The 13,032-nt window shown below is 34.5% G+C and overlaps 1 pseudogene; it reads left to right on the forward strand.

Annotated features, from left to right (window-relative positions):
- Positions 1-10,377: 10,377 nt before the first annotated feature.
- On the forward strand, positions 10,378-12,421 carry LOC125868715 (cytosolic sulfotransferase 5-like; annotated as a pseudogene).
- Positions 12,422-13,032: the final 611 nt, after the last annotated feature.

Consider the following 13,032-nt stretch of genomic DNA (forward strand, 5'->3'; position numbering starts at 1 on the left):
CAGACCAGCTCCTCCCCCGCTCACCCCCAAACAAAAAAATTACAAAATTATTTTTTAAAAATATTTCAAATTTTAAAATTTTCTCTTACCTCACCCTGCCCCTATCACCCCTGCCCGCTTTCCCTACAAAAAAATATTTTGAAAAAATATTTAAATTTTTAAAATTTCCTTTTTTTTATCCCACCCCATAACCTGACCTGCAACCCCCCCCCCCCACAATTTTTTTTAAAATTCTTCAAATTTAAATTACATTTTTTACACCACCTCCCACCCCCCAACCCCCCCCCCCCCCCCCCCCCCCCCCCCCCATCAAGTTTTTTCAAATAAAAATTGTTTTTGCAAATACTTCAAATTGTTCGAGCGACTCGGGCTTGTCTAGAGATTTACATAATGAAGCTAGTCGAGACTCAAGGACTTCAGTCAAGGTTAAGTTCAAATAGAAAAAGACCTTGGCAATGATGTGGCTAAGGCATGCAAGGCAAGGCGTGACTACGACATGACAAGGGGTGAAAAAGCAAAGGCATGTGAGGCAAAGGCATGACTAAGGCATGAAAAAGGCTGGATAGGCTAAGACAAGACAAGGCAGGGTTGTGATCATAACAGGGTCGTGGCTAAACAAGTTTGAAGACTAAGTGCTTGGAATGGAAAGTTGGGCAACGAAGAACCAACACACATGGCTAGCACGTGGACAAGTGAGAGATTAGGCGGCTGAAAGGTGATTTTGGCACTAAGGCTGAAGGTTGCTTGCGTCTCCCTCACAGATGCATGGGAAATTCGGCGAATTTGGTTGTTTCTAGCCGTTGGAGACTTGTCAGCATTGTAGATAAGACTTGTTGTTTGAATTTTGAATTCGGCTTATCCGTTGGGCTTGTCAACTGAAGTTGTGGGCACGTGTCTGGCATGTGACTAGGCGATGGGCCTATTTAAAGGCACAAGCAGACCAGTCTTAGGCAAAATGTCTTTTGGTCGAATTTTGTAAGGCCAGACAATTTGTGTGCTTCTTTGTTGCGTGAGTTTACTACAAAGTTGGGACTTGTTCTTGTAACGAGCTTATGTGTTTTACTTCTGTATGTTTTTCTAGAGTTAATCTAGAACATGAGTGTAAAAAATGTTTGCTGAGTCGAAGTATCTTAGACTGCCTAAATTGGTTAGATCGACTTGAGGCTTGACCCCCTTACATCATGTTGCATTTGAAAGCATGAAGTTGAATCCTGCGGAGCAAGGGTATTTTGTACACAAAAAGGAAATGGTGGAAACACTCCATTGTCTTCAAATATGGATGGTATATCTACTTGGGACGAAGTTTGTTGTCAAGACAGACAATGTGGTTAATACATCAAAACTAAGCAAAAACTGAGTTTGTAGCAGGCTAAATGGCAAGAGATATTGAATGATTATGACTTCGTGTGGATACATAAGTCGCGCAAGCAAAACCAAGTGGCTGATGCATTGAGTCACAAAGAGGTATTTGTTACGGTTTATGCAATTACTAGACTTGAATTTGATTTACTTGATAAGATTAAGTTTAGTGCTGCCTTTGATTCATTATATGTTAAGTTAATAGATCAAGTAAAAGAGGATATAGTTAGACGGTATTGGATCGAGGACGATTTGTTTTATTTCAAAGATAGGAGAATCGTAGTTCCTCAGGATGATGGGTTGCGAAGAAAAATCCTAAAAGAAACACATGATAATGTTTATGATAGGCATCCATGTGCTGAAAGAAAAATGACACTATTGTCCCAAAATTATTTCTGGACGAAAATGGAGGATGACATTGAGACCTATGTAAAGTCATGTTTAGTATGTCAACTAGATAAGACATAACAGAAGAAGGAAGTTGGGTTAATGTAGTCTCTACCTGTAACACCCCGGAAACTAGTAAGTTGAACTAGTGAGTTCTAGTGCCTTTTGTAAGAGGTTTGAGTGTGGTATGAGGATTAAAAGTTGTAAAAATGATTCCCGTACATAGAATAGGGGTTTAAGGGTTAGGGCGTCAAGGTACGACCCCCAAGAACCACCCAAGGGGTCCTTGAGGAGGACCTTTGGATCAGCCCAAAAGCTGTAAAGAAAACAGCATGGTCCATGGATAGGCACCCACATACCGTGGGTGGACCCACGCCCCGTAAGTGGGGGTTGTGAGTCGAGGATTGGCCTCCCCTGATCTCCCTAGTTCCAGTAAGGAACCACGAAGTAACCAGAACGACCCGTCAACCCACCCACGGTCCGTGGGTGAGGGTTCCGTAGGTCCCTTCAGTTTTCAGCTTTTAGTTTTTAAGTTGGGACTTAGGAAGTTAATTAGTAATTAATTAGGGGTTAAGGGAGGTCGGTTAGTTTTAGCCACCTATAAATACCTAATAAGACCCTAAACTAAGTCATTAACACATTCATCTAAAGAACCCACTTCCTCTCAAATATTTCTCTCTCTAGAAGCAAAGAAGAAGAAGAGGGGGAGCAACTAGGTCGAACTCACCATTGAAGCAAGATTTCTTTAGGGATTTGAGTTGAGGTATGTTTAGCTTATTCAATCTATGGGTTCTTCCACCCATAGAGTCCCCTAGGTTTCCCCTAATTTGTGAAGAAGAACCCCAATCTAAGCTAGGGTTACTTCCAATGTGTGGGTTTTAGATGAGTATGATTCCAATTGGTTGGATAATACTTATATATGATGAATATAGTGTTGATTCATGATATTATGAAGAATCTATGTGAATTCCATGATTAACCCTAGAAATCAAGTATGTGGGTTTATGTCTTATGAAGTGAAATTGAAGATTCTTGATAGATTCTCTAGAATTGTTATCATGTATATAACTTATTCAAGTATTAGAATATGAAAACATGAATTGATACCAGGTTTATGAATGTATGATAGATCATGAATTGTAATGATTGAATTTAGGACATTATAATGAAGTATGCTTAGAATTGCCTATGATTAAGGCTTGTGACTAATAGGTCTTATGATCTAGTATAGTATGATGAATGTAGAGTAAAGCTTGAAAGTAGGGCTTGAAGTCATAATGTTGATCACTAGGGCTTATAGAGTAAGTCTAATATGATGAGATAGCTTGCATGAAATTGGTATACAAAATAGATAGTGTTGTGGTGGAAGGATTTTACCCACATGACCTACCTAGAACTATATGAATGTATGTATGTAGAATGTGAAGGGTCTTCTCACATAGAATGGTTCTAATTGAAAGGTTAATCACCTAAAATGAATCAAAGCATGTTAGAATATGATAGCTTGAAGTTGTAACATATGATCCCTTCATGTAGAGCTTGTTTAGGTAGCTTGAGTTAGTAGTTCTCATGGTAGCTTGGGATTGATGAATTACACTCTCCTAAGGTTAGCTTGAATTAGCATTGGTAGGAATGCTTTTCATGGTAGCTTTCATTAGTATAGGCATGGTAGCCTAGGATTGAGGAACTATACTCTCATAAGGGAAGCTTGAACTAGCATTGTTAGAATGCCTTCATGGTAGCATGACTTGGTTAGGCCATGACCATTTCATGGTAGCTTAGGATTGAAGATTTATACTTTCCTAAGGATAGCTTAGGAATGAGACACCATACTCTCCTAAGGGTAGCTTAGGGTTGAGTATTCATACTCCCCTAAGGGTAGCATGTATTAAATTGAATGTTTGCATGGTAGCTAGGTTGTGGTACTTGTACTTTTCCTTGTATAGCTTGGTTTGCATGATAGTGTGTCTTACCATGGTAGTTAGGTCTAGCCTAGTAGTGTGTTATTCTTTGATAGTCTAGAATGATAAATAGTAAGCATTGAGTAAGCTAGCCTAAATAAGTACTTAGTGTGAGTGGTAGTATGGGATGACATTCATACATGGCACAACTATTACTTGAAGCTACTTATGAAGTGTTCTCTTATGTGATGTATGCTTAGCTTGGGTTGTTGCTATAGTTGTCTTCCATGATATGATTGACTTAAGATGATAGTTCCTTCTCTATATGAAGTAGGTCAATAGTGACCCCTTTGAATAGTAAGCAAGACTAAAGTGACTTCAAAGATATGCTTAGTGTGGGTGGTATTATGGGATGCCACTCATGCATTGCACAAGTGTGCCTTGGGGTTACTTAGGAGTATAAGTGCTCTTATGACATGAAAACCTAGGTCTTAACTATGAATGTGGACAATTCCAAGAATGACCAAAGAGAGATACTTAGCTTGGATGGTATTATGGATGTTATTCTTGCCTTGCACACGTATACTTTGAGGTGGCTTGTGAAGTAATTCTTTTGTAATATGAAAGGCTAAGGGTTGAAGTATGTAAATATGAAAGTTTAAGTTAAGACTATGCCATGAATATGATTTATCTCCTATGCTCATTAACTATATCTTATGTTGACTTGTGATGATATGATACTTATGTTGGAGATTATGCTATGCTTATGTTATTATCTCTTATGCTTATGTCTTATGTTGACTAACCACTTTGAGATGCTCTTATGATTTTGTGCTAGCTTTCAAACTTGGTACATTTTGTACTAACGCATATTGCCTACATTCTAATCAAATGTAGGGTTTCGGAGATTGAGTTCCTTGAAGGCTAGGTTTCCAAGAAGCAAGAAGAGTTGAAGAATTGGTGAGTCCTCATAGCTTCGAGGACAAACCCATTATGTTCCCTTTATGCCATTTCTTTATGTTTTCGACATTTGAATGGGATGCATCTCAAGACTTTTATTCAAGAGTTTAATAGATGGTTTGAGAAAAAGTTTAGAAAAAGACTTCCGCTTGCTTTATAAAAGAATGTTTTCGATTGTATGGATAAAGTTTTTAAATTTCCGTACTTTTCTATTATCTTATGTAATGATTATGCAAAGGGCTTGTATGAGACCCCTTCGGGGTCAAGTATGCCATGTGACGTCTAGGGGGTAACCCTAGGTCATGACACTACCCATTGTGGAGTGTCTGTTGACTTCTCTATCAATGGACTTCATTAGTGGATTTCCAAAAGTGGAGGGTAAAGCGTCAATTATGGTTGTGGTCGACAAATTCTCAAAATATGGTATCTTTATTGTTGCCCCTACCTTATGTTCTTCTGAAATAGTTGTTAAGTTGTTTTATAAGCATGTTGTGAAGAATTTTGGTGTTTCATTAGATATTATGAGTGATTGTGATGCTAGTTCACTAGCTGATTTTGGATTGCCATATTTAACATGATAGGCATTAATTTGAAGTTCTCAATGGAAAATAATCCACAAACTGATAGACAGACTGAAAGAGTCAATCATTTGCTTGAAAAATACCTTAGACAATATGTGACAACAAGTAAAAGGAATTGGATGGAATTACCTGACAATGCACAACTTTGTTACAACTTGCACATATTGTCGGCAATGAAAAAAAGCCCGTTTGAGTTAGTGTTGGGTGTTCAACCTAACACTCCACTGTAACTCGCTAAATCTAAGTCCCAAGGTAATTATCATGTTGCTTATAAGTATGCGCGAGATAAGAAAGAGATGCTAGATGAAGCGCAAGATAGCTTTAGAAAAGTAGCAAAGAGGATGAAAAAGTATGCTGACCAACATCAACGTGCTTTAGAATTTTAGGTTAGAGATAAGGTGTAGCTGAAACTTAGTCCCCAAATCTGGAAAAAAATCAGCAGCAAAACGATTCATCGTGGGTTGATTTCAAAATATGATGGACCGTTTGAAGTCTTAGAGAGAGTTGGTGAAGTTGCATATAGGTTGAATTTGCTGGAAAGATTGAAGATTTACCCTACATTTCATGTGAGTTTTATGAAACCTTTTCATGGGATACTGAGGATCCAACAAGGTCAGCTACTAGACGTGCTCCTCTTGTTGTACGAACGCAGTTCGAGGAACAAGTTGAGAAGATTATAGATCATCAGACTTTGGGACAAGCAAAATGAATCGAAGAATAAAGTTTCTGATTCAATGGAAAGGAAGGCAAGTGTGTGATGAGACATGAAAAAAAGGAACATCTCTATGGCAGTTCGAAGAAGAGATTCAAGCTTACCAAGATTTTGTCTCATTGAGGACGATGAACTCATCTGGTTGGGGGGGGGAATATGTTAGACCCTCAACTTAATAGTTCGAGCGGCTCTGGCTTGGCTAATGATTTACATGATTAAACTAGTCGAGGCCCAATGACTTCCGTCAAGGTTAAGTTCAAATAAAAGAAGACCTTGCCAATGGTGTGGCTAAGTCATGCAAGGCAAGTCATGGCGAAGACATGATAAGGGCGAGAAAAGTTAAGGCATGTGAGGTAAGGCATGACGAGGGCTGGACAGGCTAAGGCAAGTGTGGGCAAGGGAGACGACTAAGGAGATTGGACTCCAATGACAAGCTAGGTGAGGCAGGACCAACATACATGGCTTGCACGTGGGCGGGCACGAGATTGGGCGGCTAAAGGTGATTTTGGCGCCAAGGCTGAAGGTTGCTTGTGTGTGCCTCGCACATGCATGGGAAGCTGGGCAAATTTGGCAATTTATAGCCGTTGGAGACTTTTCAGCATTGTAGATAAGACTAGTTGTTTGAATTTTGAATTTGGCTTATTAGTTGGGCTTGTCAACTGAATTTGTGGGCATGTGTCTGGCATGTGACTGAGTGTTGTAGACTAGTCTTAGGCAAAATATCTTTTGGTCAAATTTTGTAAGGCTAAACTATTTGTATGCTTCTTTGTGGCACGAGTTTTATACAAAGTTAGGACTTGTTCCTGTACTTCCTAAGTGGGTTAGATCGACTTGAGTTGACCCCTTTACATATAGATATATAGATTGATAGATGTTATCACATATTTTTCACATTTTGCTTCTTAACCTTTCACATTCTTTATTCAGAAAAGTTTAAATATTTCAATTACTACTTTTCTATTCTTTGTTAATAGTTAATACATGAAAAGGTTGGAGAATCTCAATTATTAAACTACTGGTACTTGCAACCTTAATTGATTCTCCTGTATAATTACGTGTAATTATTTTATTTCCTATATTTTCCCTAGTTGGTGCCCTCCAAAATAACAAACGTGCGACTTGGTTTGTTCATAATTCTTTAGTTTTTTTTTTCAAAAATAATGTATTTCAAAATATTTCAATTTTTAAAATACGATTTAAAAAGTTTTGAAAAACTCAATGGGATATTTTTATGATATACTAGTTCTAAAATTATCAAGTAGCACATATTTGAGAATATGAGGGGCTGATATATTTCACGTGATAAATTTATTATGGCATATTTAGGGGTGTTTACGCACAATGACATGGAAGAACAAGAAAAACTAGTTGCTACTGGCAAAAGATGAATAATAGGCCGTCAAATTGAGTATCTTATACTTTTCATGCACATGTACCAAACAATAGAGAAAGTGATAATTGATTAATCTATGAAAATCATTCAATATTGGGAAGCCAATTATATCACAGAAAAAAAATATTATAATTGAAAATATAAGAGTAAGAACTTTTCAATCTTTCAAGTTCTTAATATATGTGACAATACCGAATTTCTAATATTCAGAGATTAAAAAATGGTCATTCATAATCTTAACGAGGTCATGATTACTGTGCGAAGTGCGGGTAAGTTATCCAGTACTACTATAACAAAGAGGAAATTAAAATAAAAAATAGGGATAATTTCAAAGACCTCCCTCCAGGTTTCGCTCTATAACACTCACCTCCCCTGTGGTTTACTATATTATAGATTTATATCTACCTCCCTTATTTTCATTTTCTTGTAACCATTCTTTAAACCTATTTAAAATAAATACAAATTAATTTAGATCTGACAATTTTACCCTTCTATATATTAATTTCTTCATATTAATAAATATTATATATAAAAAATAACTCATTTAACAAATACTTTAAAACTAAATCAGCACAAATAAATTTTCTTAAGAATTAAAAGTCCTCTTCTATTCAAACTTCCAATTTATCAGTCTTGTTCAATTTTTCTCCATTCTTCTTCGCAAGAGTTAGCCATCTTCCCTGCAAAAGCAAGCAAATTAGGTATTCTTCTTCAAATATCATATCATTGCTAATGTAGACTAAGTATTCTTATTTTGTGGATTTTGATTCTACATCACATATAAAATACTCCTATACTCCTTTTGTCTACTGGATAATTATGTTTTTCACCCTAAGTATTTAGTTTAGATCTTATGGTTTGATGTGATATAAAAATCGAGTATAGTTAATATTTGGTGGAAATGGTGGGTCAGCTTGAATGAAGACTTTGATCTTTGTTTGATAAAAAAAACACGCGTATATATATTATTTGTTAAATGAGTTTTTTTTTATATAATATTTATTAATATGAAGAAATTAATATATAGAAGGGTAAAAATGTCAAATCTAAATTAATTTATATTTATTTTAAATAGGTTTAAAGAATGGTCACAAGAAAATGAAAATAAGGGAGGTAAATGTAATATCGTAAACCACAGGGGAGATCAGTGTTATAGAGAAACCTGAAAATGCAGTTTCGAAGACTATTTTCTTATTTCATTTACTTCATCACTTATTCACCCTAAAAATTTAGTTCTACTTTATTCGTATGAAAGGTCTATGCTTAAAAAGAAGTAAAGAATTTCTATTTTGTATATAGGAAAAGATGGAAGAACAAATTGAAAATTTATATTGTCATCTCCATAATTGACACTTTAGTGTCTTCATCATTAAAATAAGAAACTATTTAATCTATAGAATTTAATTTGAAAAATTTGTATATAACCTGAAAAAATTTGATATAAGATATTTAGTTAGTTTATATAGAATTTTTAAAGAAATTTTTTATAAAGAATCTAATTTTTGTATAAAGTGGATATTTGAAAGAAAAAAACTTATACTCCCTCTGTCCCAATTTATATGACTCACTTTCCTTTTTAGTCAGTCCCAAAAAGAATGACACATTTCTATATTTAGTAACAATTTAACTATAAAATGTCTATTTTACCCTTAATAAAATGATTTACAACCACACAAATTTCTATCATTCATTTTGGACCACAAGTTTTAAAAGTCTTCCTTTCTTTCTTAAACTCCGTGCCGAGTCAAACTACATCACATAAAATGGGACGGAGGGAGTAACTGTGTGAAGCGCGGACAAATTCACTAATTATAATTCTAATTCTAATGTTCCATAAGTTTTGCTTTCTGAAATTAACTATGGATTTATTAGCTTCTTTCTGCTATCATGGCATATTAAATACAACTATAATTGGATAAGGAATTGGCGAAAATTCATACATGTCAAAAACACACCTACTACAAAAGATCAAAATTTTAAGGTTTTCCATAAATTATAACATCAAGTTTTTCAGTTACACCATCTCAATCAAATAAGTATCATGAATAAAATAATAATACTAATACTAATAATAATAATAATAATAATAAAATATAGTGCAAATTTAAAAATATATATCATAAGTGAAATAGTTACGTGAAATAATGTGAAAAGATAATCTCACTCATTGTATTTTTATTAAATTCAATTCCACGACCATGTCCTAGAATTCAAATAAACATTGCTACAAATTTTATAGAAACTAATACTCTAGGACCTTACCTAGAATTTATCTAGATATCCCTTTATTCATACCAAAGGAAAAAAGACATACAAAGACAACACTAAACATAGTAGTGTTGATGGGAAAAGGTACAAAGACGAAACTTCCAATAGAGATATATATATAGATAGATAGATAGCTTATTGATATTGTTTAGGGTAACACGGTACATGAATGATATGTTGAACCATCGAAGAGCAGGGCCGGAGCCAGCCTTCTGTTAGGGGTTCATCCGAATCCCCTCGGCGGAAAATTTTACTATTTGTACATGGTTAAAATTATTTTTTATGTTTATATAATAGATGTCAAACCCTCTTCGATTAGTTCGTGTGTTTAGTTCTTCAGATATTGAACCCCCTTATTAAAAATTTTAGCTTCGCCACTGTCAGTGTAGAAATTTGAGAATGAATATAAAATTGTTGCTGGCACGGCCAACACTCACTATATGATCTCTTTTGGTTATCCTATAGATTATAGACTATAAAGTCAATTAGGATGACTTTACATTCAATCGATTTTTCATTGCTAATTAAATCATAAATCAACTCGTGATGGAATTTTTTTCAAATCTGTCTTTACAAAGTCCAAGAAGAAATTTATACTATATGATCTTTTTTGGTTATCCTATAGATTATAGAGTATGCTAGAATCACTAAATGCAAGATGTCATAGATCTCTTATAATTGCATCACATTAACAATTACGCTTAAGTAATGTAAATATTATTTACACTCCTCCTTCCCCTATATATAGACGCACATATCATTTGGCCAATTAAACTATATGAACTACCACTAATTTTTAACAATTCCATTCCTAAAATGAGTGAGAAAAAATCATCACCAATTGTGAATAATGAAGAAATAGAGAGAATATAGAGCAACTGCCCAAAACTGATTATTTTTTGAATAACTTTCAACTTTATCAGTGGGAAGGTTTTTGGTCCAATCTTACCATTTTAAAGGCAGCCATATGGTCTTCAAGGCAACCTTCAAATCAAAACCTAATAATGTTCTCTTGGCATCTTCCATAAAAACAGGTTTTTATTAATCAATTGGTTTGAGTTTGATTAATGAATTCATCAACTATTTTATGTTCTTGTGGAAAAATATATGTGTTTCATATTTAAGGTTGTGTATTTGGTATGAAGGAAAATGTGTCCCTAATTTTCTCTGATGTTAAATATTATCACAATAGCATTTATATATGGGCGGTGGAAATGACGGTTGGGGAGGAAGTTTTGAGGGTGGGGGAGGAAGTCGTGTGTGTGTGGGGGGGCGGGGTGGAATATTTGAGCGTTGGCAGGAGACGATTGGTGTGGGATTCTCATTATGGAACTTACTTTCCTATTTTCGTTACGGAAATCATTTTTTTTAATCATCAAAACCTAACCGACACACTCTTAGAATGTGGTCTTTCCGTATAATTTTTTTGTTGCGTGTATATATTTAAAAATTAGAATGCCTTATATTTTCGTCAAGTCCAATTTGTAACTTTTTACACGTCAATGATCAACGGAAACAAAATACTAACTTATAAAAAAACCTATATATTTTCATTCTAATGTCCGATATTTGTCTTACAGGTTCAACATGGCTCAAGGCCATATGTGTATCCATCATGCAAGCAGAGGCGAAAAAATATATTTTAAATATAAATTTGATCAATTTGACTTTTAGTTCGTATATGAACCATTAAATTTTAAAAATTATAGGTTCAAAATGTATAATACTAATAGTTTTAAATTTTAATGTACACATTTGATTTAATTATATAAAAAATTTACAATGTTAAATTTTTTAGGAATTTTCAATGTAACACACTTGAAAATTTTGAAAGATTAAAGGAAATAAACAAAAGCAAAATTAGCTGAAACGTCAAAAGTGTAACCGATAACCACTTGGAAAGGTGTTACTCACAGAGACAAGATAGATATAAGATTTAAATTTATATCCTCACTTAGAGAGGTGCACCAATCATCATCACATTAATATATGATATACTTTGAACATGGGTTCACACATCTATATTTAAATATTTTTTAAAAAAACATAACACTACTATACATGATCTAGAGAGGGGAGCATGGGTTCACGTGAACCCACGGCACCCCCTCTAGATACGCCTCTGCATGCAAGGTAATAAAGAGGAAGAAGAAAACATTTTAGTGAAGGATAATCCTCATTTTCATGTTCCAACAATAGAGGGCATGGATTATTATTCAAAACCTCCAACTCATGATCTATACACCATGCCCTCTCTAAGATTATTTCACACTCATTTACCTTATAGAGTTTTGCCAGACTCAATAAAAAATTCGGATAATTACAAGATTATATACATAACAAGAAATCCTAAAGATACCTTAATTTCTATGTGGCATTTCTTCAACTATAACAGTAAGCATTTAGAAGATTTAATATTTCCTTTAAAAGAACTTGTGGAGTATTTTTGCAATGGGGTTCATCCGTATGGACCATTTTTTGAACATGTTCTTAAATATTGGGAAGAAAGTAAAAAAAGGCCTCAAAAAATATTATTCTTGAAGTATGAAGACTTGAAGATAGACCCTAAGAAAGAGGTGGCAAAAATAGCCTTGTTTCTTGGAAAGCCTTTTGATAATGAAGAGGATTTGGAGATAGTTTTGAAGAAGTGTAGCTTGGAGAGGCTTAAGAATTTGGAGGTTAATAAGAGTGGATCAATCGCCTCTTATATCCACAATAGTGCATTTTTCAGAAAAGGAGTTGTTGGGGATTGGAAGAATCACATGACACCTGAAATGGAAGAGCAACTTGACAAGATTACCATGTTGAAGCTTCAAGGGAGTGGCCTTGAACTTTGATACTTATAAACAAGAAGTATTGAAAACACACCTGAACTACTTGACATGAATTATTAGTTTCATTCTTGAATTATTGACGGTCTTAAAAACATCTATCTATTTGGATAACTCAACTTAAATACACCTTGATCTGCCACATAGCATAACAAGTGGTCTCAAACTCTTGTACGAGCGTGAGACTCTTAATAAAAAGTCGAGAGAAGTGTTGAAAACACCCCTAAATTCTTGGTGTTTTTCACCCATGTGATAAGATGAGAGGTGTACTTAAGTTCAGTTAGTCAAATAGATGGGTATAAAATTGTTAATAATTCAGGGAAAACTAATAATTCAGGTCATCAAATTTATGAGTGTTTTCAGTACTTCTCTCTATTGTAACTACTACTTTAATAAGCTTTTCTATTACTTCATCCTGATGAGTAATAAGTTAGGATTGTTGAAAATAATAAAACTTAAATGTTTAAGCGTCTATCTTCCATGTCATTTTGTATCTCTTTTATGAAGTATGAGTCTAGAAATATCTCTTAATTGTTGACACATATAAAAGTTTGTCTTTTGTAATGTTGTTATGACGCATGAAGTTTTAATATATTATGGAGTGACCTCGTGAATGGATGAAAGAAGGGAAGTTACAGAA

This window comes from Solanum stenotomum, chromosome 6 (genome assembly GCF_019186545.1).
Source record: "Solanum stenotomum isolate F172 chromosome 6, ASM1918654v1, whole genome shotgun sequence".
In the NCBI taxonomy this organism is placed as follows: Eukaryota; Viridiplantae; Streptophyta; class Magnoliopsida; order Solanales; family Solanaceae; genus Solanum; species Solanum stenotomum.